Source organism: Ambystoma mexicanum, chromosome 5p (genome assembly GCF_040938575.1).
Source record: "Ambystoma mexicanum isolate Mex_15411 chromosome 5p, UKY_AmexF1_1, whole genome shotgun sequence".
NCBI classification, from domain to species: domain Eukaryota; kingdom Metazoa; phylum Chordata; class Amphibia; order Caudata; family Ambystomatidae; genus Ambystoma; species Ambystoma mexicanum.
In genome coordinates this window covers 1,350,558,212-1,350,580,026 of record NC_090930.1, presented here as the reverse complement: position 1 = coordinate 1,350,580,026, position 21,815 = coordinate 1,350,558,212, and positions in this window count along the sequence as shown.

The following is a 21,815-nucleotide window of genomic DNA, read 5'->3' as shown; positions in this document are numbered from 1 at the left end:
TTGGGGAAAGAATGAGGATGCCCTCAGATTCCTCACAGAGGGGAACAGTGCACAGCTCCAACGGAAGCCCCGACAGTATCCCACTCACCTTCGCCGAAATGGTTGGGGCAGCACTATGGACGTCCACGGCGGTCACATGTCGCTCTCTCCCAGCGTCCTCCCTCACTCACGAAGACCGAGGCTGGCCACAGCAGGCTGAATGATGGACTGCGCCACCCTCCAGAATTGTGCCACAGGCCATCTCCCAGCAGTTTCTTCGGTCACACGCCGTCCATAAGGATGCAGCCAGTGCACCAGTTTGTTATTGGAGCATGGTGCACTGTGTGGCTGTGACCCACGGTGGTGACAGAGAGAAGCTAGTCAGGATGTAGTAGGATTTATGCAGGCTGGGGAGCGGAGCTCTGAGCTTTTACATCTCACCCATCCGGCTCCTGGCCACATCCCCAGAGCTATGAGAATCTTGATGTTACAAGTTTTACTGGGAAAGAATTACAGCCCTCAAGGGCATCTCCAAGATCATAGAGATACAGATTGAACAGGGCCGGAAGCAGTACACATCCTTGTCTAGTACCAGTGGTTGTTATTATTTTTCTTGTGACGCGGCCCGGGCTGTTCAATCTCATCATAATCCTGTTCTCTGTATGTAATAACATAATCATTTTTAGAAGTCATTGAAGGACACCCCATTTTTGCAGCTTTTGCCACAGCCTTGGTCTACTGACCGTATCAAAGGCTGCACTTAGATTTAAGCAAGTGAGGCATATGGGAGTGTTTCATTTTTTTACTGCCCATGTGTGTTAGAAGGCCAACGCTAACCCATTTAATTGGGTCCCAAACCTGTGCATAAATACAGTTTGCAACTTTTTAATTCACCCCCTAAAAGATTACCTGTAACGCTCACCTGATTCCCGCAGAGGCGCCGGTCTTGACTGGGTGAATGCCGTATCTTCAAAGGTGATGTGTAACACACGGTTGGCTCTTTGGGCTGGACCTCTGTGCACTGTATGTCTGACTCGAAGAGTAAGATGTCTGCAGATAGAAAATATGGGATTAATGAACTGGGGTTATTGGGTGCCTCTCTCCTCTTCCCTTTCTCTTCTCCTGTAGAACCCCAAAGGTTAACGCCCTCACCTTAGGTAAGTGAACGCCGAGCTCTCCATCTGCCTCGGGGCAGGGTGCCGTAACCAGTTTCTTCACTGGATAAAGGTGCAGGCCTCTTGACCTCAGAGGACTGCTGTCCGTCGTTAACTGCACGAACGGTAAGTTCTGGGCACTTCAAATGTCTTAAAAGTCTTTTATAATGATATCTCTTGTTTTGCAGGGTTCCGGCGATGGCGGATGGCGGGCTGATGAGAGTTGAGGATCGAACCCGCGTGAGGAATAGAAGCGCCTGGAAGCACGTAAGTAAGCGCTTGTAGCCTGCTTCACGATGCGCACTAACTGTCCCTTTTATCTTGCAGGTACAAGTTCGGAGCTTTAGAGTAGCTGAAGGGTGCTGGAATACCCACTGGATTCGGCGTGGGGAGGAGTAATGGCACGTGAGTAATAAAGTTGCCCAATGTCTTTAAACGCACCTTCTTTTGTCTTTCAGATGCAGGATGCAGCGCCGAAGGCCTCCGGAGCGTGCGAAGAGCTGGTAAGCTTTTGTCTTTCAGATGCCGGAATGCAGTGCGAAGACCTCCGGAGCATGCGCAGAGTAGGTAAGCCTTTGTCTTTCAGATGCCGGAATGCAGCGCGAGGCGTTGGTGACAGCCGATGGACCAGGTAAGAGATGCGCTGCCACTGAAGACCGTAGTGCTAACCTGTTCTTTCTTTGTCTTTACAGGTGCTGCTGAAGACTGGATTCCAGGATGGTAAGCCTTTGTTCCCTTAGGCCCAGGATCAGAAGCAGAAGACACGATGAGCGTTCTGCTGCAGAGAATGCAGAATAACTCAAAGCAAGATTCATCCATCGGGTGTGGTTTAAATAGCCTCCTGTAGTGCTTAGGTGTCTCCTTCCACAGCCACGCCTAGGTAAGAAAAGAGTTCCTGCTTTCCAGAAGAGTTCCAGTGTTCTGAACCTAGGGAGTGGCTCCTGCCCCACCCAACAGGAAAAGTAGTCCCAAACAGAAGAGGATCAGGGGTTCAACTGGCAGGTAAGTAAGCAGCATGGTCTGCTGCAGGTAAGTCCACCCAAGCATTATGAGCCCGGCGCTTCCAGCGCTGGGACTGGGCATCTTTATGAGCCTGGTGCCACTGGCACCAGGACAGGGTCCAAAAGGTCCCAATTGGGACTGGCTGGCACTCGGAACCGGGGTTATGGGTCTGCTTCCAAGGGAGTCGGGCAAGTCCTGATCTTTTGGAAGCAGAGATCATGACAGCACCCCCCCTCAAGGCCCTTCCAAACCGGGCTTCACCGGGGGTTTGGGCTTGTTAGGAAATGTTCGATGAAATCTTTTGATTAGACGAGGCGCGTGGACATATTCTGCAGGTTCCCAGGATCTTTCTTGGGGACCGTAGCCTTTCCAGTCAATCAGGTAAAATAGTTTAGATTTAGAGATCTTGGAATCCAGGATGCTTTTGACTTCAAACTCGAGTTCTCCATCAACTAGAATAGGTTTTGGAGATGTACTTAGTCGGGTTTGAGGTTGCACGGGTTTTAATAGAGAGACGTGGAAGACCGGATGTATCTTCATGTGAGGGGGCAAGTCCAACTTGACCGCTACTGGATTTACTATGGTAGTGATGGAAAAGGGACCAAGGTATCTTGGGTTGAATGTGCGTGGTCCTTTTAGAGGTAGACATTTGGTGGATAACCAGACTTGATCTCCTACTTGATATTGGGGGGCTTCCTTCCGATGTTGGTCTGCTCCTTTCTTGTATTGTTCTTTAGCCCTTTGAAGGTGAGAAACGGCTTCCTTAAAGGCTTGGGTGATTGTAGAATGCAGGTGGTCTACTGCTGGTGTTCCAAGATCTTGGAGTGGATCCAACTCCGAGGTTCGAGGGTGACTACCGTATAAAAGAAAAAACGGGGTCTTCCCAGTTCCCGAGTGGACAGAGTTATTGTAGGCATATTCGGCTATCCAAAGGATATCTTTCCAAGTTTTTTCAGTTTGTTGTAGCATGCAGCGCAAATACTGTTCCAGAGTTTGATTGGTCCTCTCGGTTTGTCTGTCGGTTTGAGGGTGGTGGCTGGTCGAAAGTCTCACATCAATTTGAGCCGACCGACAGCAACTTCGCCAAAAATGAGAAATAAATTGACTACCTCGATCCGAAATTAGAACTGAAGGAAAACCGTGCAGTCGGACGATGTTTTCGAGAAATTCTCGGGCCAGAGTTGCTGCTGTTGGTAAGCCTTTGAGTGGAATGAAATGCGCCATCTTGGAGAATAGGTCCACGATTACTAGGATCGTATTGTATCCGGAGCATGGAGGTAGATCGGTGATGAAGTCCATAGAAAGCGTATGCCAAGGGCGAGGCGGGATGTCAATAGGGCGTAAGAGGCCGGCTGGTTTTTCCTTTTGACTCTTGTTTTGGGCGCATACTCCACAGGACATTGTAAAGTCTCTGATATCTTTTTTCCAAGACGGCCACCAGAAGTAGCGCTTGATCTTTTCCAAGGTCTTGGTCATACCGGGATGTCCTTCCATTAAAGAATCGTGATAACAAGAGATTACCTTTTTCTGTAAATCTGTGCTGGGCAGGTATAACCGTTCTTGGAAATATAATAGGTTGTCCTTCACCGTAAAGTCCTTTCCCTGCAGATGCCAATTCTGTATGTCTGCTGGAGTTACCAGTAGCCTGGCTTTATCCTTAACTTCCTCTATGGATTGTGTGGCGATTACACCTAGAATTCTTTGTTCGGGAATGATAGGTACAGGTTTAGGATTGATCAAATGTTCTTCCACTCCCATCCGAGAAAGGGCATCAGCTTTACCGTTTTTTGTACCAGGTCGATAGGTAATTATGAAGTCAAACTCGGCAAAGAATAGTGCCCAACGGAGTTGCCTAGAGGATTGAGCTTTTGCGGTTTTCAAATATTGCAGGTTTCGGTGATCTGTAATCACAGTAACGGTGTGTCGGGCCCCCAGAAGATAATGCCGCCAAGCCTTAAAGGCAGACTTGATAGCTAGAAGTTCCTTATCAGTAATAGTGTAATTGATTTCAGGAGGCGAGAATTTGCGGGACCAAAATGCCACGGGATGCAACTGATTGGTTACTGGGTCCTTTTGTGATAGAACTGCCCCCATGGCAAGGCTCAAAGCATCAGTTTCAACGATGTAGGGGAGTTCTGGGCGAGGATGTTTTAGGATCGGTGCAGAGATAAATCTAGTCTTCAAATCCTGGAAAGCTTGTTCCGCCTCGGTAGACCATTCAAAATGTTTGTTTTTCTTTAACAAGGCGGTGATGGGCTGGACTATTCGAGAGAATTCGGGGATAAACCTGCGGTAAAAGTTAGCGAAGCCTAACATGCTTTGAACACCTTTTACGGAGGATGGCGATGGCCATTTGAGAATTGCATCGACCTTCTTTGAATCCATACGCACTCCGCTAGGTGATAATATGAATCCCAAGAATTCAACTTCAGTCACGTTGAAAACACATTTTTCCAATTTAGCGAAAAGTTTGTGTTGCCGCAATCTCTCGAGGACCATTTTCACGTGTTTCCGATGTTCAGTTTCCGATGAAGAATAAACGAGGATGTCGTCAATGTAAACCACAACACACACATCTATGAGCTCTCTGAGGACATCGTTCATAAAATATTGAAAGGCGGCCGGGGCATTGCAAAGTCCGAAGGGCATGACCTGATATTCAAATAGCCCATACTTGGTGCGGAAGGCCGTCTTCCATTCATCGCCCTCTTTTACTCGTACCAAGTGGTAGGCTCCTCTAAGATCCAGCTTTGTATATATGCATGCTTTTCTGACTTGGTCCAGGAGTTCAGGGATCAAAGGTAACGGATATCTATTCTTAACGGTGATCTGGTTCAGGGCGCGATAATCTATACAAGTTCTAAGGTCCCCTTCTTTTTTTGGAACGAATAACAAAGCTGAGGAAGCAGGGGACTTGGAAGGACGAATAAACCCATTCGCTAGGTATTGATCCAGGTATTGTCGGAGGTGAAGATTCTCAGGCTCGGTGAGGGCATAAATTCTACTACAAGGAGGAGTAGATCCAGGTATCAGGTCTATCTGGCAGTCATAAGACCTATGAGGAGGTAGAGAGTTAGCCTGATCCTTCCGGAAAACATCTTGGAATTCTAGGTATTCAGGAGGTAACTGGGGAGCCTCCGAGGAAATTGCTGCCAGTGCAACACCAGGTCGAGGGTGACAAGTAGAGACACATTCTGGAAACTGAACCGTTCTTGCTCGCCAATCGATCTGAGGATTGTGCTTCTCTAACCAAGGAATTCCTAGAATAATCTGGAACTGAGGGGCCTTGATCACATCGAACACGATCTTCTCATGGTGTCCATCTTGACTTACTAGCGTCACTTCTTGGGTGGTATGCGTTACTGGTCCGGAGGCTATCTCCGTACCATCCACCGTAGTAATGACGTCCTTTACAGCCTTTGGACAAAGAGTCAGATTCATCCTCAAAACCATTTCATGATCCACATAATTGCCGATGGCACCGCTGTCGACGTAAGCTTCAATCGCATGTAATCGATCCGGATGTTCAGGGCTAATGAGGACCATAGGTATCACGAAATGCGAGGTCACGGAACTGGTTTTAACGCTCGGCAAGAGGACCTCTATTCTTGTCGGGCGAGGTCGTTTCCCTGCTCAGAGTTTGTGACCCTGGTAACTGCAGCTCCTACTGCCTTCTTGGCTGGTTTCACCGGACAGTCTCGAAGAAAGTGCCCTGAGTTTCCGCAATAGATGCATAATTGCAGCTGTTTTCTCCTTTCCCGCTCCTTTTGTATTAGTGGTCCTTTCAGGCCCCCTATTTGCATGGGTTCCCCAGAGTCTACTCCTTTGGTAGGAGTTGGTGGTTTGGAAAATACTCGAGCATCAAACTTGGAACGATCGGCCTTCCTGTTCTGCAGTCTGTGGTCAATTTGAACGACTAAGTCAATATAGTCCGAACAGTCTTGCGGGGGATTCACTACTTGGGCTAACACATCTTTGAGCTCTCCACGTAGACCTCTATAAAACAGCGTAATCCTTTTGTCCTCAGGCCATCGAGTTTCCACTATCAGTCTGTTGAAAGACGCAATATAAGCCAAAAGGTCTTGATTACCCTGTCGCAATGAAAGGAGCTCATTGTCCAAGGCCTGCCCCTGTGAATGTCTTGCAAACAGTTTTTCCATACTGAGCTGAAAAGCTTGAAAATCATGGAGAACCGGATCATCTTGATTAACTAGAGGGATTGACCAGTCTGCCGCATTGCCACTAAGGTACGAAAGCACGAAAGCTACCTTAGCTTGATCAGTTGGAAAGGCTGCTGGCCGGCATAAGAAGTGCAACCGGCACTGATTAATAAATACTGCAAACCTCTTTGGGTCACCAGAAAATCGTTCGGGCGGAGGCAGAGGTACATTCCCAGGTAGGTTGATCTGCACTGGGTTCGTAGAGGATGTTGAAGGAAGATTTGCCCCTGATGCGGGTAACGGAGTTTGTCCGGCTTGTGACTGTAGCAATTGTCTAGCGAGATCGTCTGTTCGCTCCTTGGAAATAATCAGTTCCCTTCTTAGAGCATTCGTTTCCTGACGGGCTGCATGCACTTCTGCTCTTAGTTCCCCAAGTAACTGGGCTAGCTGGTCGGTATCCGAGGTTTCCATAGCGCCTGGGTGGGAGTTTTGCTGTAGGCTTTGCGTTCTGTAACGCTCACCTGATTCCCGCAGAGGCGCCGGTCTTGACTGGGTGAATGCCGTATCTTCAAAGGTGATGTGTAACACACGGTTGGCTCTTTGGGCTGGACCTCTGTGCACTGTATGTCTGACTCGAAGAGTAAGATGTCTGCAGATAGAAAATATGGGATTAATGAACTGGGGTTATTGGGTGCCTCTCTCCTCTTCCCTTTCTCTTCTCCTGTAGAACCCCAAAGGTTAACGCCCTCACCTTAGGTAAGTGAACGCTGAGCTCTCCATCTGCCTCGGGGCAGGGTGCCGTAACCAGTTTCTTCACTGGATAAGGGTGCAGGCCTCTTGACCTCAGAGGACTGCTGTCCGTCGTTAACTGCACGAACGGTAAGTTCTGGGCACTTCAAATGTCTTAAAAGTCTTTTATAATGATATCTCTTGTTTTGCAGCGTTCCGGCGATGGCGGATGGCGGGCTGATGAGAGTTGAGGATCGAACCCGCGTGAGGAATAGAAGCGCCTAGAAGCACGTAAGTAAGCGCTTGTAGCCTGCTTCACGATGCGCACTAACTGTCCCTTTTATCTTGCAGGTACAAGTTCGGAGCTTTAGAGAAGCTGAAGGGTGCTGGAATACCCACTGGATTTGGCGTGGGAAGGAGTAATGGCACGTGAGTAATAAAGTTGCCCAATGTCTTTAAACGCACCTTCTTTTGTCTTTCAGATGCAGGATGCAGCGCCGAAGGCCTCCGGAGCGCGTGAAGAGCTGGTAAGCTTTTGTCTTTCAGATGCCGGAATGCAGTGCGAAGACCTCCGGAGCATGCGAAGAGTAGGTAAGCCTTTGTCTTTCAGATGCCGGAATGCAGCGCGAGGCGTTGGTGACAGCCGATGGACCAGGTAAGAGATGCGCTGCCACTGAAGACCGTAGTGCTAACCTGTTCTTTCTTTGTCTTTACAGGTGCTGCTGAAGACTGGATTCCAGGATGGTAAGCCTTTGTTCCCTTAGGCCCAGGATCAGAAGCAGAAGACACGATGAGCGTTCTGCTGCAGAGAATGCAGAATAACGCAAAGCAAGATTCATCCATCGGGTGTGGTTTAAATAGCCTCCTGTAGTGCTTAGGTGTCTCCTTCCACAGCCACGCCTAGGTAAGAAAAGAGTTCCTGCTTTCCAGAAGAGTTCCAGTGTTCTGAACCTAGGGAGTGGCTCCTCCCCCACCCAACAGGAAAAGTAGTCCCAAACAGAAGAGGATCAGGGGTTCAACTGGCAGGTAAGTAAGCAGCATGGTCTGCTGCAGGTAAGTCCACCCAAGCATTATGAGCCCGGCGCTTCCAGCGCTGGGACTGGGCATCTTTATGAGCCTGGTGCCACTGGCGCCAGGACATGGTCCAAAAGGTCCCAATTGGGACTGGCTGGCACTCGGAACCGGGGTTATGGGTCTGCTTCCAAGGGAGTCGGGCAAGTCCTGATCTTTTGGAAGCAGAGATCATGACATTACCATTCTTCCAGATGTTGGAGAGGTAGTGAGGCCATAATCTTCCTTGACGCATCCAATGACGCAAATGGGCAATAGTTTGATGGGTGGAACTTGTCGCCTTTCTTGTAGATTGGAATTATGTGTGATTTGTTCCCCGATTGTGGTAATATGTCCTCCTCATTATCTCTTTGAAATAGATTATATAAAATGCCTGCCCACATTAGGGGATTTGTTTTCAATAAAAGATCAGACATGCCATCGGGGGCCGCAACCCTCAAATTCTTGTATTGTCTTATCAAGAATTCTATGTCCCATTTTATGAAATGTCTGTCCCATCCAGGTAATTCATTCTAATTGATTGGACTATCTACAGATGTCCCGTCATTACATTTTTCAATAAGGTATGGACTCAAACTTCCTCTTGGATTGGGTTTTCCATGGCTAAAGTGTCTGAATTCTCTACATTCGTTATAATCTCCAAAAGGCCTCGCTCTTGCTACTCACTTAAGTTTTGAACATGGTCTGACCATCCCTTAATTTAATCTCATTTGTGTAATTTGAGTGTAATATGACTCGCATAGTTTTTGCTTTGCATGAAAATATCTTTGGACAGCCAAGCCAAACTCTCAACCCTTCTTATATCATACTTGTTTTCAGTACCTCTTCATCAAAAACGTGAGTATGATAGACATATTTAACATGGTGCGAATTCTGTTGCAGCAAAATAGCATCGAAAATGATATTTAGAGACTTTACCTAATTGTCTACATTCCAATCCTGTTGGAATTGTCTTTCAACTTTTGTACAAGCATTGAAATTGACTTTTCTACAAATTGTTTGTGCTCTCTGCTTAGTGCCGCCCTATTCTGACCTGAATGTAGCTCCAAGTGTCGTATATCTCCCCCGTCTCACCTGTGATCGGGATCTCCCTTGTTCGGCTGCAGGACTCTTCCTGTGGATGGTTCGGGTCTTGAATAGGCTCGCCCGAGCCTCGTCAGGTTGCAGGACGCGTTCAGAGTACCGGGAAGTTCGTGGTTCCAGGGTATCCAGGATTAGCGTCGAACGAGTAAGTAGGAGGGGGGATATCCGGGAACAGGATAAAGGCAAGGAAGGAAGCAAGAGGATCAAGGAAATCAATGTAGAAAGTAAGTACACGTCGGGTCACTACCGAAGATAGCATTGAGACGCGCGGACCCGCAGGGGAGTGACCAATTTATAGTACGTGCCATGACGTGAAAGCTAGTGTGTAGCACGAGCTTGGTACGGCCATGTTGGGAGGAAGAAGGAGTACAAGCCCTTCGTGACAATGACCATGAGGTCTAGAAGGGACAATTTCGCCGGGTCATGACAGCATGCCCCCTCCGAAGACTGGTTCCTCCAGGCTTGCCTGGGTGAATAAGATGGAATCTTCTGAGCAAACGAGGGGGTCTTTAAATTAGAAACTGGTTCCCATGTTCTCTCGCTAGGGGGGTAGCCTTTCCACTCGACCAGATATTGTAGTCGACCCCTCCTATACCTGGAATCACATATCCTGGACACCTCATATTCCAACTGGTCGTCCACAACCACAGGTGTGGGTTTGAAGGGTTTTCGAGTAGAACTAACGTAGGGTTTCAACATGGAAGTATGGAAGACTGGATGTATCTTTTTCCAGGAATCCGGAAGCTTAACTCAGAAGGAGACAGGATTGATGACCTCCTTTATAGAAAATGGACCATAATAGCGAGGAGCTAATTTGTTTGGTCGTAGATGTCGAGGTAACATTTTCGAGGCTAACCAGACTTGATCGCCAACTGAATAGGAAGGTGATGGTCTTCTCTTAGAATCCGCATATCTTTTGGTTCGAGTCTGGGCCTGTTCTAACTGATCCTTTGCCTCTCTTTGTAAGTTGATCAGCGTCTGAATCCAAGAGTCAAGGGTAGGTACCGGAGTAGATTCGGGAAGAACTGATGGTAAAACAGACGGGTGATAACCTTGACTGCAATAGAAAGGGCTGATCTTGAGAGCTGAATTATCTGAGTTATTGTAGGAGAATTCGGCTAAGGGTATAAGGGGAGACCAATCGTCTTGAACCTTAGTGGCAAAACAACGAAGATATTGTTCCAGGGTTTGATTTACTCGTTCCGTTGCCCCATTGGTTTGTGGATGATAGCCTGAAGAAAGGGCACGTTGGATTCCTAGAACACGACAGAGATGTTTCCAGAATTGTGAAATATACTGGGGTCCCCGATCCGAAATAATCTTGGAAGGAAGGCCATGAAGACGAAAAATATGTTCCAGGAAAATTCCAGCAAGTTCCGAGGAAGATGGTAGTTTATACAATGGTGTAAAATGAGCTAGATGAGTGAACAAGTCAATGGTTACCATAATGGTTGTATATCCTCGGGAAGGTGGTAATTCAACAATAAAGTCAGTGGCAATAACTTCCCAGGGTCGGGTTGGCAACGCAGGTTGTAGAAGCAGACCGGCCGGCCTCTGATTATCGTACTTGTTCTGACTACAAATAGCACATGTCTTGATGTATTGAACTACACTGGACTTCATCCCTGGCCACCAGAACTGTCTTTGTATAAGACGGAAGGTGTTGGTTACTCCTCGATGGCCGGAGAGAGGAGTATCATGGCATAGATTCATTACCTTCTGTTGAAGTTCTTTTGTCGGAATGACCACTGAATTGTTCTTGAATAAATATCCTTCCTTGATTGTCAGACGCCAGGGATTTTTCTTCGATATGTCCTTCCAGAGTTCAGATAATTGAGTCTGTGCTCTGATTTCTTCCAGGAGATTGATCGCTTGAGCTACAAAGATTGTGGGTGGATACATTTTTGGATAGATCTTATCCTCCAAGGGAACATAGTCGGGACGCCGAGAAAGGGCATCGGCAATCAAGTTTTGCGATCCAGGAACATGTGAAATTTAAATTGATATTGAGCAAAGAAGTAGGCCCATCGAGCTTGTCTACTGTTCCTGCACTCCATGGATTGTAGGACCTGAAGATTTCGGTGATCAGTACGGACTTGAACTGGATATTTAGCACCCAGGAGTAAATGTCTCCATTCAGTGAAGGCATGACGAATAGCCAATAACTCCTTCTCCAGAACTGAGTAGTGAGTCTCGCTGGCGGTCAGGGTCCGTGAGAGATAAGCAATGGGATGTTCCAACTTATCATCGGATTCTTGTTTTAAAACTGCTCCTATGGCGTAATTGGAGGCATCAGTTTCCACTAGAAAAGGACGATTTATGTCAGGTTGCGTCAGGATGGCGGCCTGGGTGAATTCTTCTTTCAAGCGTTGGAATGCCTGGTCTTGTGGTATAGACCAGTTAAATGGAACGTCTTTCTTCAGGAGATTAACAATGGGTTGAACAATCTCGGAAAAGGTGGGAATACATTTCCGGTAGAAGTTGGCAAGCCCCAGGAAGGATTGTATTTGCTTAACAGATGTTGGGGCGGGCCAAGCCAGTATGGCCTTCACCTTTGAAGGGTCCATACTAATTCCTTCTGAACTGAGGACAAATCCCAGATAGTGAACTGATGTGACATGAAACAAACATTTTTCTGGTTTGGCTAAGAGTTGATTTTCACGGAGACGTTGAAGTACTGCTTTTACATGTTCTTCATGTTTCAAGGAGTCCTTGGAGAAGATCAATATGTCATCCAAGTAGACGATAACATTGAGAAATAACATGTCAGAGAACACCCTATCCATAAAACGCTGGAAGACTGCGGGAGCGTTGGTCAGACCAAAGGGCATGACTAGGTATTCAAAGTGACCAAAGGGTGTTCTAAAGGCTGTTTTCCATTCGTCTCCTTCCCGGATACAGATCAAATGGTAAGCACCTCGGAGATCCAGTTTCGTGAATATCACTGCACCTCTCACAGCTTCAAGGATATCCGAGATCAGGGGTAGAGGGTACCTGTCTTTCAGGGTGTATTGATTTAGGCCCCGATAGTCCAGGCAAGGTCTGAGCTCTTTAGTATCCTTTTTCGGAACAAAGAACAATGAAGCACCAGCTGGTGATTTTGAAGGTCTTATGGTGCCGTTCTCAAGATTAGTGTCTAGGTATTCCCGGAGGGCTCTTTTTTCGGGTTCTGAAAGGATAAACATCCTGCCAAAAGGAATCACTGCTGAGGGTTCAGTATCTATGGCACAGTCTTCGGGTCTATGTGGAGGTAAGCCTTGAACAATGGCAGTAGAGAATACATTAGCATACCCTTGATAGATCTCTGGAACTTGTACAATATTGGAAACCATGAGTGGTGTCTCTGGACACCTTGGTAGACTTATAGGAGCTGTGACTGAGGTATCCAGGTTTAAACAATGGTTCATACAGAACTCTGAGCCCAGGAATAAGGATCCGGCCGTCCAGTTAATATATGGATTGTGCCTTTGTAACCAGGGCATGCCTAGAACCAAGGGGTAATGGGCTGATTTTATAATGTCAAACACAATCCTTCCTTGATGATGATTTATGGAAAGATGGATCTCTCTTGTTTGCAGACTTATGGGTCCTGAGGAAAGAGGTCTTCCGTCAATTGCTTCCGCTGGCTGTGAAAAACTTCTTGCTTCATATGGAATGTTATGACTTCTTACCCAATCTTGATCAATGAAGACTCCCATTGCTCCGCAATCCACCAAGGCCAGTTTGGGGTAGACCTTGTCCTTGGATGGCGATAAAAAGGCCTGTAATATCACCAATTTGTTTTGTCCAGGAGAGTTCAAGGATGGAATTGATGTGGAGCAAACATCGCTCTCCCGAAACCTTGCTCCATTTAGGATCGGGAGCTGGCGTTTCCCGAGCGTCGGGGAGGAGCCAGAGGACACTCTTTAACTAGATGTTTATCTGAGGCACAATACATACATAAGCCTGTGTGTATCCTTCTTAGCCTTTCCTGCTGGAAATTGGTCCACGAAAGGCTCAGAGTTGCATGGGTTCAGAATCAGTGCTCGGATTCTTGGCAGATTCGGTCCTTGTAGTATTCTCTGGGGAGTTTCTTTGAATTGAGACTTTATTCTTTTTCTTTTCGGCCTTTCTTTCTTGGATTCTGAAGTCTATTTGCATAGACAAGTCCAGGAGGGCCTGGAATGAACTAGGACGTGCCACTCTGGCTAATTCGTCCTTAATCTCTTCATTTAGACCTCTGCGAAATAAGGTAAAACTGGCTTCCAGGGGCCACTCCGCCTCTTTGGCTAGCTGTTTGAATCTGGTAACATAGGTCAACATGTCTTGGGATCCTTGTTGGAAGTCGAGTAACTTCTCTTGAGCACCGTGGACCAGCTCTGTACGTTCGAATATGGTCTTGAGTTCCGCGATGAAGCCTTCATAATCATCCAGGAGAGCATCCCCTGACCCCTGAATTGAGTAAAGGAGTGGTCCATGTAAGGGCATTACCGGAAAGATGCGATATTATGAAGCCCACCTTAGCCCTAGGAGTTGAGAAATAGTAGGGCTTGAAGGTAAAATGTACCAAACAAGAATCCAGGAATCCACGTAAGGTCTTTGTTGAACCGTCGTATTTATCAACCACTCCTCCCAATAGTACGCTGTCCTGGTTCGCAGAGTCACGTGACAAGACAAGCTGTCTTAGCGCCGCATTCTCGGCTTTTAAATTCTGCATCTTTGTGGAAAGTTCTTGCATTCCGCGCATCAGGTCCTGAATAGCATTCTCCATGGTAGAATCCGTATTGATCGTTTGGCGTCTCAAACTGTTGTAAATCTCCCCCCGTCTCACCTGTGATCGGGATCTCCCTTGTTCGGCCGCAGGACTCTTCCTGTGGATGGTTCGGGTCTTGAATAGGTTCGCCCGAGCCTCGTCAGGTTGCAGGACGTGTTCAGAGTTCCGGGAAGTTCGTGATTCCAGGGTATCCAGGATTAGCGTAGAACGAGTAAGATGGGGGGGGGAAATCCGAGAACAGGATAAAGGCAAGGAAGGAAGCAAGAGGATCAAGGAAATCAATGTAGAAACTAAGCACACGTCGGGTCACTACCGAAGATAGCGTTGAGACGCGCGGACCCGCAGGGGCATGACCAATTTATAGTACGTGCCACGACGTGAAAGCTAGTGCGTAGCACGGAGCTTGGTACGGCCATGTTGGGAGGAAGAAGGAGTACAAGCCCTTCGTGACAATGACCATGAGGTCCAGAAGGGACAATTTCGCCGGGTCATGACACCAAGTTAGTTAAGTGAGGGACTTTTTCATATTGATCATGTACCCTATTTAATCAGAGTAAAAGGCACACATGTTCGCTCAAATCTGAGAACTTACTTTCCAGTGAAATTTAATCTTTTAGCACTGACTGATGTCACGTTGTAACGTGACTCTTGTAGCCCTCCCACATCGTTATGTGGGTGGCTCGCAGTTCGGGCCACATGACAAGAAGAGGGACATTGGGCTAGGGAAGGGGGGCAGGTACAGAGGGGTCACGTGGGTCCGAGTTTTGGCAGTTTACCACCTTTTGAAATCAAGTAAAGACGTGTAATCGACCCCACTGTGTCTGTGTACTTTATGGCCCTGTCGGGGCCCAGATGACACTCCGTTTGAGAGAGTCTCTCGCGATGCCTGCATGAGGGCTCTGACAACTGGCGACGAGGGAACCGCATGAACAGAATCTACACCATGACAGAAGTTAAGCCTGTCACAGAGTGAAGAAACTGACGAGGAGGGTGCTGTCGGTAACTGCATACGCGCGTCAGCGCGCCTCCGTGTGTTGCCGGTTACAGACAGGATTACAGGTATTTACTTACAGGTATTTACCAAGTAAACCAAACCGGAAGCCCGGCACCGTCAGTGAGAAAAAAATATATATATATATAATTTTGTTTTCTTGTGCCTGCTGGTGCGCACAGCCCCTCTGACCCAGAGTAAAAATGGGAGAGGAAGTGGAGCAGGTTGGAAGCCCGACACTGTTAATAAAAAAATTTAAAAAAGCTTAATACGAAGCGCCACACGAAAGCGGCACAGCAATAAAGCCTTGTATAGCATTAAATTCAAAGCCAGTGAGCACATAAAGGAGATGAAGTGTGATTTCAGCCCACCACTGATCACGAAGTGTGCTGCACCCATAGCCCACCCACGTGAGTGTGAGGCATGAACATAAGGCCTAACAAGCAATCTATTGGTGACTGAGAAAAACAGTAAGAAGCCAAAATAAAGAATTTCACAAGTAAACAAAGTTCAAGGGATCTAACAAACAACAGAATAAAACAGTAAACATTATCTTAGAGGAACTTTCAAAGTTTGCAGTGTGTGGCTGTTACACAAAAGTCTTTTTTTTTACTACAACACTGAATCTTACGAGCAGCTCTTTAAGGAACCAAGTCAGCCAACATGTCTGAGGAAGGCCCCACGTCCACGACAGGGGCAACCCCATCAAGTGAGATGCAGCCCTCGACAAGTGGAGGCTCACAAGTATTACAATTACCACATGCTTTTGATATACGAGATACCAGAAATCTAGGGCCACGATGGGCTACCTGGCTACACGACTTAAATTTCTACATAAGTGCCATAGGACTTAAAGATGACACCAGACTCAAAAATACTCTTTCCATGGCAGTAGGTCCTCAAGTAAGAGATATTGTAGGAGAGTTAATCAATCTTGACACTGCCTCATATCATGAGTTACACTCCACTGGACAGAATATTTCACACCACTGACTAACGTAGATTATGAAAGACATATTTTTCATACTACACGTCAAGAGAAGGGAGAATCCATAGACAACTTTGTACTGTGACTGCGCAGTTGAAGCACTGCAAATTCCATCGGTACTCCAATGAGGAGGCGCTGCGTTCCCAATTAATAGCTGGGTGTGACTCTCAAGGATTTCATAAGAAGCTACTACAAAAGCAACGGTCCCTTGATGAAATTCTTGCCCTGGTGAGCATGGAGGCGGCAGTGGAGTCCCAATTGGATAATATCAGCAAAGTCACCATGCAGACAAAATTGGCTGATCAAGAAGTGGTCAACAAATTATTTTATTCAGCCCAACTTCCAGAGAAATTCTAAGGAGCCAAGAAAATAGAGCACCAACAAGCCTGTGTGAAGGCGGCACAGATGCAGACCATAGGTGGCAAAGGCGAGATGAGAGGGACCGTAGGAAAACATATCCTAGAGATGAACACAAGCCATCTGACACCTTGCGACGCAGCAGGCGCTGGTGCTATGTCCGCTGTATTGAAATGAAGTCTCCTTCCAGCAGTGAATCATCTTCCTGAGGAGACGACCAGCATAAAAAGGGGTATGTGTGGACTTTAAATAATAACACTGCAGCCCAACATAGCCCTTTTCTTAGCATCCAAGTAAATGACACGCCCATGGATTTTCTTATCGACACTGGCGCCACCATCAACATAATTAGTGAGGAAGCCTATGACACTCTACCCAATGCACCAAAACTCAAGAAAGCTATGGTAGACATCTACCCCATTGGCTCCACCACACCGCTGCACTGCAAAGGGGTCATCTCATTCACGTGTGCACATAAATCCCACATTGCAAAGGTTCAAGTATATGTCCTCAAAACTGAAGCAAAAGCTGTTGCATACTCAGTTTTAAGACTGCACTGGACATGGGACTAGTCCACATCATGCACCAATTGATGGCTCACGAGTATTTTTCTCAGCCAGAAGACATTGAGGCAACCTTCCCAAAATTGTTTAAAGGATTAGGGAAGCTAAAAAAACGGAAAGTCCAGCTTCATATCAATCGAGAAGTAAAACCTGTCGCCCAACATTATTGGGGCATACCTATTGATATAAAACACCAAGTTGAGGATGAAATCAACAAACTATTAAAACAACATATCATAGAGCCTGTGACAGGACCTACTCTGTAGGTGTCACCCATAGTACCCGTGCCGAAGAAATCACCAGACGGGTCCATCAGGTTATGTGTGGATATAAGAAGAGCAAATGAGGCCATAGAAAGAGAAAGACACCAAGCACCGAGAATAGCAGATATTATTCACCTCTAACATGGAGCTATACTTCTCGAAACTGAATCTTACAAAGGGATATCATCAGATTGAAATTGCTCCAGAGTCCAGATACATCACCACCTTCGTAACTCACCTGGGCTTATTCCAATACAAGAGACTCAGTTTTGGCATCTTGTCAGCTGCAGAGATTTTCTAGGAGGAATTTCACAAGATCATCCACCATGTCCCAAACTGTCTGAATTACTTAGATGATGTACTGGTTTACAGAAAATCCAAGGAAGAACATGATGCTGCTCTCCATAAAGTCTGTGCAGAGCTTGAAACAGCAGGTCTTACGCTCAATCGAGCAAAGTGTGAGTTCCGAATAAAAACTCACTTTGGTTCTTTGGATACCTATTCTCAGAAAAAGGAATGAGACCGGAACCCGAAAAAGTGGCAGCCCTCAACTCCGCCCAACCGCCGCAAAACTTATCAGAGCTACGATCTTTTCTTGGGCTGGCTAGCTATTGCTCCCGATATTTACAAGATTGTGCAACAGTAAGCAATCCACTACATCTGCTCACACAGGAGCCTAACAACAACAGAAGAAGCCTATTCTCAGGCAGAAAAAGAAAGCTTAGTGGTGGTGAGGCCCTGCAAATATGTTCACCTCTTCTTATATGGCAAAGCATTCACCATCATCACTGATCACCAGGCACTTCTTACAATTTTCGTTGACCCCAAGGCAAGAATGCCCACAATTAAAGCAAGGTGGGGACTACGCTTTCAAGAAAATAAATGTAACATTGTACACCGCCCAGGAAAGGAAAACAACCTGACGGACTACCTTTTAAGACACCCTGTAAGCCCAGCCCAAGCCGGTCCATCCATTGCAGACAACTACATCAACTACATTGTGCATCATCTTCAACCTCTGCCGGTGGATTGGGCCACCATACGGAAAGAATCAGAAAATGATAAAGCCCTTGCTATAATAACTCACTGCATACGGACCGACAGGATGTCACACAATAAACAACAAGCCAGACAAGAAGAAGAGACTGTGAAAGATGGTATTAGGGCATTGGAACTTGTAAAGGAAGATCTGACAGTAGTTAAGAACCACATTGTGATGAAAGGATCAAAAGTTTTCATCCCATCCTCGCAACATGAACGTGTTGTCGAGCTAGCTGTTAGGACTGATTTTCTACACTCTGGCCTGGGGGACAGATGTATAGAAGGCCAACATATATTGTGACAGGGACAACTCTGGGAAGCTGTAGCCAAACCAGTTTAGGTAGCGGTGACAGGCGGTCTAGGCTAAATTCTTCAGAGGGCACACAATGGGAGTCACAAATTGCACTTAGACAGGATGTATAAAAATACAGTTATTTAATTATGGCCAAAACACACTATAAGAAAATGAATACAAGCAGGTAGACTTATCTACTAATACTATCAAACTAATATATATATATATATATATATATATATATATATATATATATATATATATATTCAGTGAAAAAACGTTGTTAAAAGGGACGTTATGGTTAAGTTGCGCTACTAAAAACCTATCAAATTCAGTAAAAAAACTTTGTTAAAGGGACGTTATGGTTCAAAGTAAAACCGAAAAACCACTGAAATTCGGCAGTTATGGTAAGATAAGCAACCATAACTCGCGCCACCCTGCACTGCTAACACTAACACCCAGGACATCAAAGATGACATCACAAATGTCATTGATGACATCACTGGTGACATCACATGTGCATTTACTTTTCATGAAAACTCTGTACAAGGGATTCTTATAATACTGACCAAAAACTGTCAAGGATCATTGGGATGAATATCATGAGCTAATTAGTGCATTAAGCAATGCATTGATATAAATAGCATTCTATTATGAAGTTCTATCTAGTATACTAAGCTACTCATGCAGAAACATAGGCAGTGTGTTCAGCATACATGATGAAGGTGCCATATTCATAATCTTGCCATGTTGAATAGTGAAATGATAACTGCTTTCTTATTAGAGTTTTGCGTACTGTGAAACATGTAATAAGTAGATAATAAAACCCACTTAATACATAATTATTACAGACAAAACACAAAGAGACAACAACACATACAAATATGAGTATATACAGGGACAGTGAAGTAACAAAAAAGCAGAAGTAGTAGCAGAAAGAGTTCATAACCTAACTGATTATCTTTATGCAGAGAAATGATTGCTCTGTTTCAAAGCTGCTACTTACTGTATGTATGTGTATCAAATGATGTCAGTGAACCCTAAGGAAAGGAGTGTGAGTACAATGTATACAAATATGAGCATATACAGGGAAGATATAGTAATACAAATAAAAGTATGAGAAAGTGCTGATAACTCTAATGATTATCTTCATGCACAGAAAGGATTGCTCTCTTTCAAGCCTGTGTCTTCCGCTATATATATGTTTCATATGATATGACTTGACCCTAAGTCTACAGATATAGTACCTTTTCAATTTTTACTTCCTGACTGTTACTGAAGAAAACTATGTGGCTTAGATATGTCAGTAAAGGAAAAAAAGGGAGAGCCAGCCATGTGATGTCATCAGTGATGTCATCAATGACATTTGTGATGTCATCTTTGATGTCCTGGGTGTTAGTGTTAGCAGTGCACGGTGGCGCAAGTTATGGTTGCTTGTCTTACCATAACTGCCGAGTTTCAGGGGTTTTTCGGTTTTACTTTGAACCATAACGTCCCTTTAACAAAGTTTTTTTAATGAATTTGATAGGTTTTTAGTAGCGCAACTTAACCATAACGTCCCTTTTAACAAAGTTTTTTCACTGAATTTCATAGGTTTTTAGTAGCGCAACTTAACCATAACGTCACTTTAACAAAGTTTTTTTACTGAATTTCATAGGTTTTTAGTAGCGCAACTTAACCATAACGTCCCTTTAACAAAGTTTTTTTACTGAATTTCATAGTTTTTTAGTAGCACAACTTAACAATAATAACTTTGACTTTATGTACATGAAATATGGAGCATACTGAACCCTTTCTGCTGAATTTGACGGTCCGCGGACATGTTAGGACAACAGTACCAGCACCTAAAAACTCTGGGGGGGTATGTGTAATTGTTATATCATAACATAGGAACATTTAACAAATTCACAAAGCAGCACACATACAAAGTATATGTAGTAATACTTAAGAAATGTAACCCATATATGTAACACACTAACCATTAATTTAAATACAATATGTTCTAAAATGGAATATACCAAAAGAAGATAAAGTGGCTTCCAACATAATTACCTCACAGACACTCCACAACTAACAGCAAGACCAGACGTATAGACTACTGATTACATATCTTACCAGAAATAGTAAGTGCACTTCATTTTACTCATATATTTATAAACTTTCTATATTAGAAAAAAAAACATATTACTTTTTTGTTTTCTCACAGAAATGTGTAGTACTCTGGACTGGCTAGAGGAGCATTTCCCACGAGACGAAATGTTAGAAGATAGTCCACCTAATGGTACACACTTTACTATATAAACCAATTAATAAATATTATTTTGTATACATTCAACATATACATTTTTTTTTTACAGACCCTACAGAAATTGCAACTTCCAAAGAAAAATAAGCGGTGGATAATACTCTTGAACACATTACCCACAAAATGGACCAACTTATGGCAAATTTTACGGATTTAAAGAACTTTGTGGAAGATCACCTAAAACCACCAACCACATACCATTGTCCCACCTGTACTTGTCCCCCCTCACCATATCCCATTCATTTAACCCCAAACTCTCTCCATGGACCACAACGTTTTGATGAGATTTCCATCCCTTCATCACCTGATCCCACTTATATTGAAAACCCTAATTCTCCTGTTTTTGTTTCCGTTTCTGCCCCACCTTCTCAGTCATAAATTGTTTATATATGTTAAATAAAGTTACTTTTTTATATTGTGCTGTAATTACTTTCAGTTCTTTGTGGTAAAACCAATTTAGGTGTCCACGGACAGCGCGGTTGTTTGGAAATGTTCAGAAATAAACGTAAATGTAAGTGTCCTGAGGACACTATATCTGTCCGTAATGTTCTCATGCAAGTTGAAAATGTTCTAAGAACACTCGTAGTGTCCTGAAATGTTCATAAATAAACGAAAATGGAGGTGTCCTTAAGAACACTATGCCTGTTCGTAGTGTTCGCTAGCAAGTTGAAACTGTTCTAAGAACATTTGTGGTGTCCTGAATTGTTCGTAAATAAACGAAAATGGAGGTATGCTTGAGACACTATGTCTATCCGTATTGTGCACAAGTAAATTAAACTGTGCTAAGAACAAACGCCTGTCCGTAACTGTTCGTTTTACGTGTGACGCACTTTTAATTAGTTCAGGACCCGAACACTGTCCATAGAACATCAACACGCATGCGCAAAACAATGTCCGTACATTGGGTGTCCTGCGGACGGCTGCTACCTTAGCGAACATGCTCATGAAACAATCATGTGACCGCGCCCACGCTGATCGCGTGTTCTGAATGCGGACACTGTTCGTGTCCCCGAACACTTTAAAAGTACATTTCCAAGTAATCCACAATATTTCTCCTTAAAAACTCAACATACCACAAATC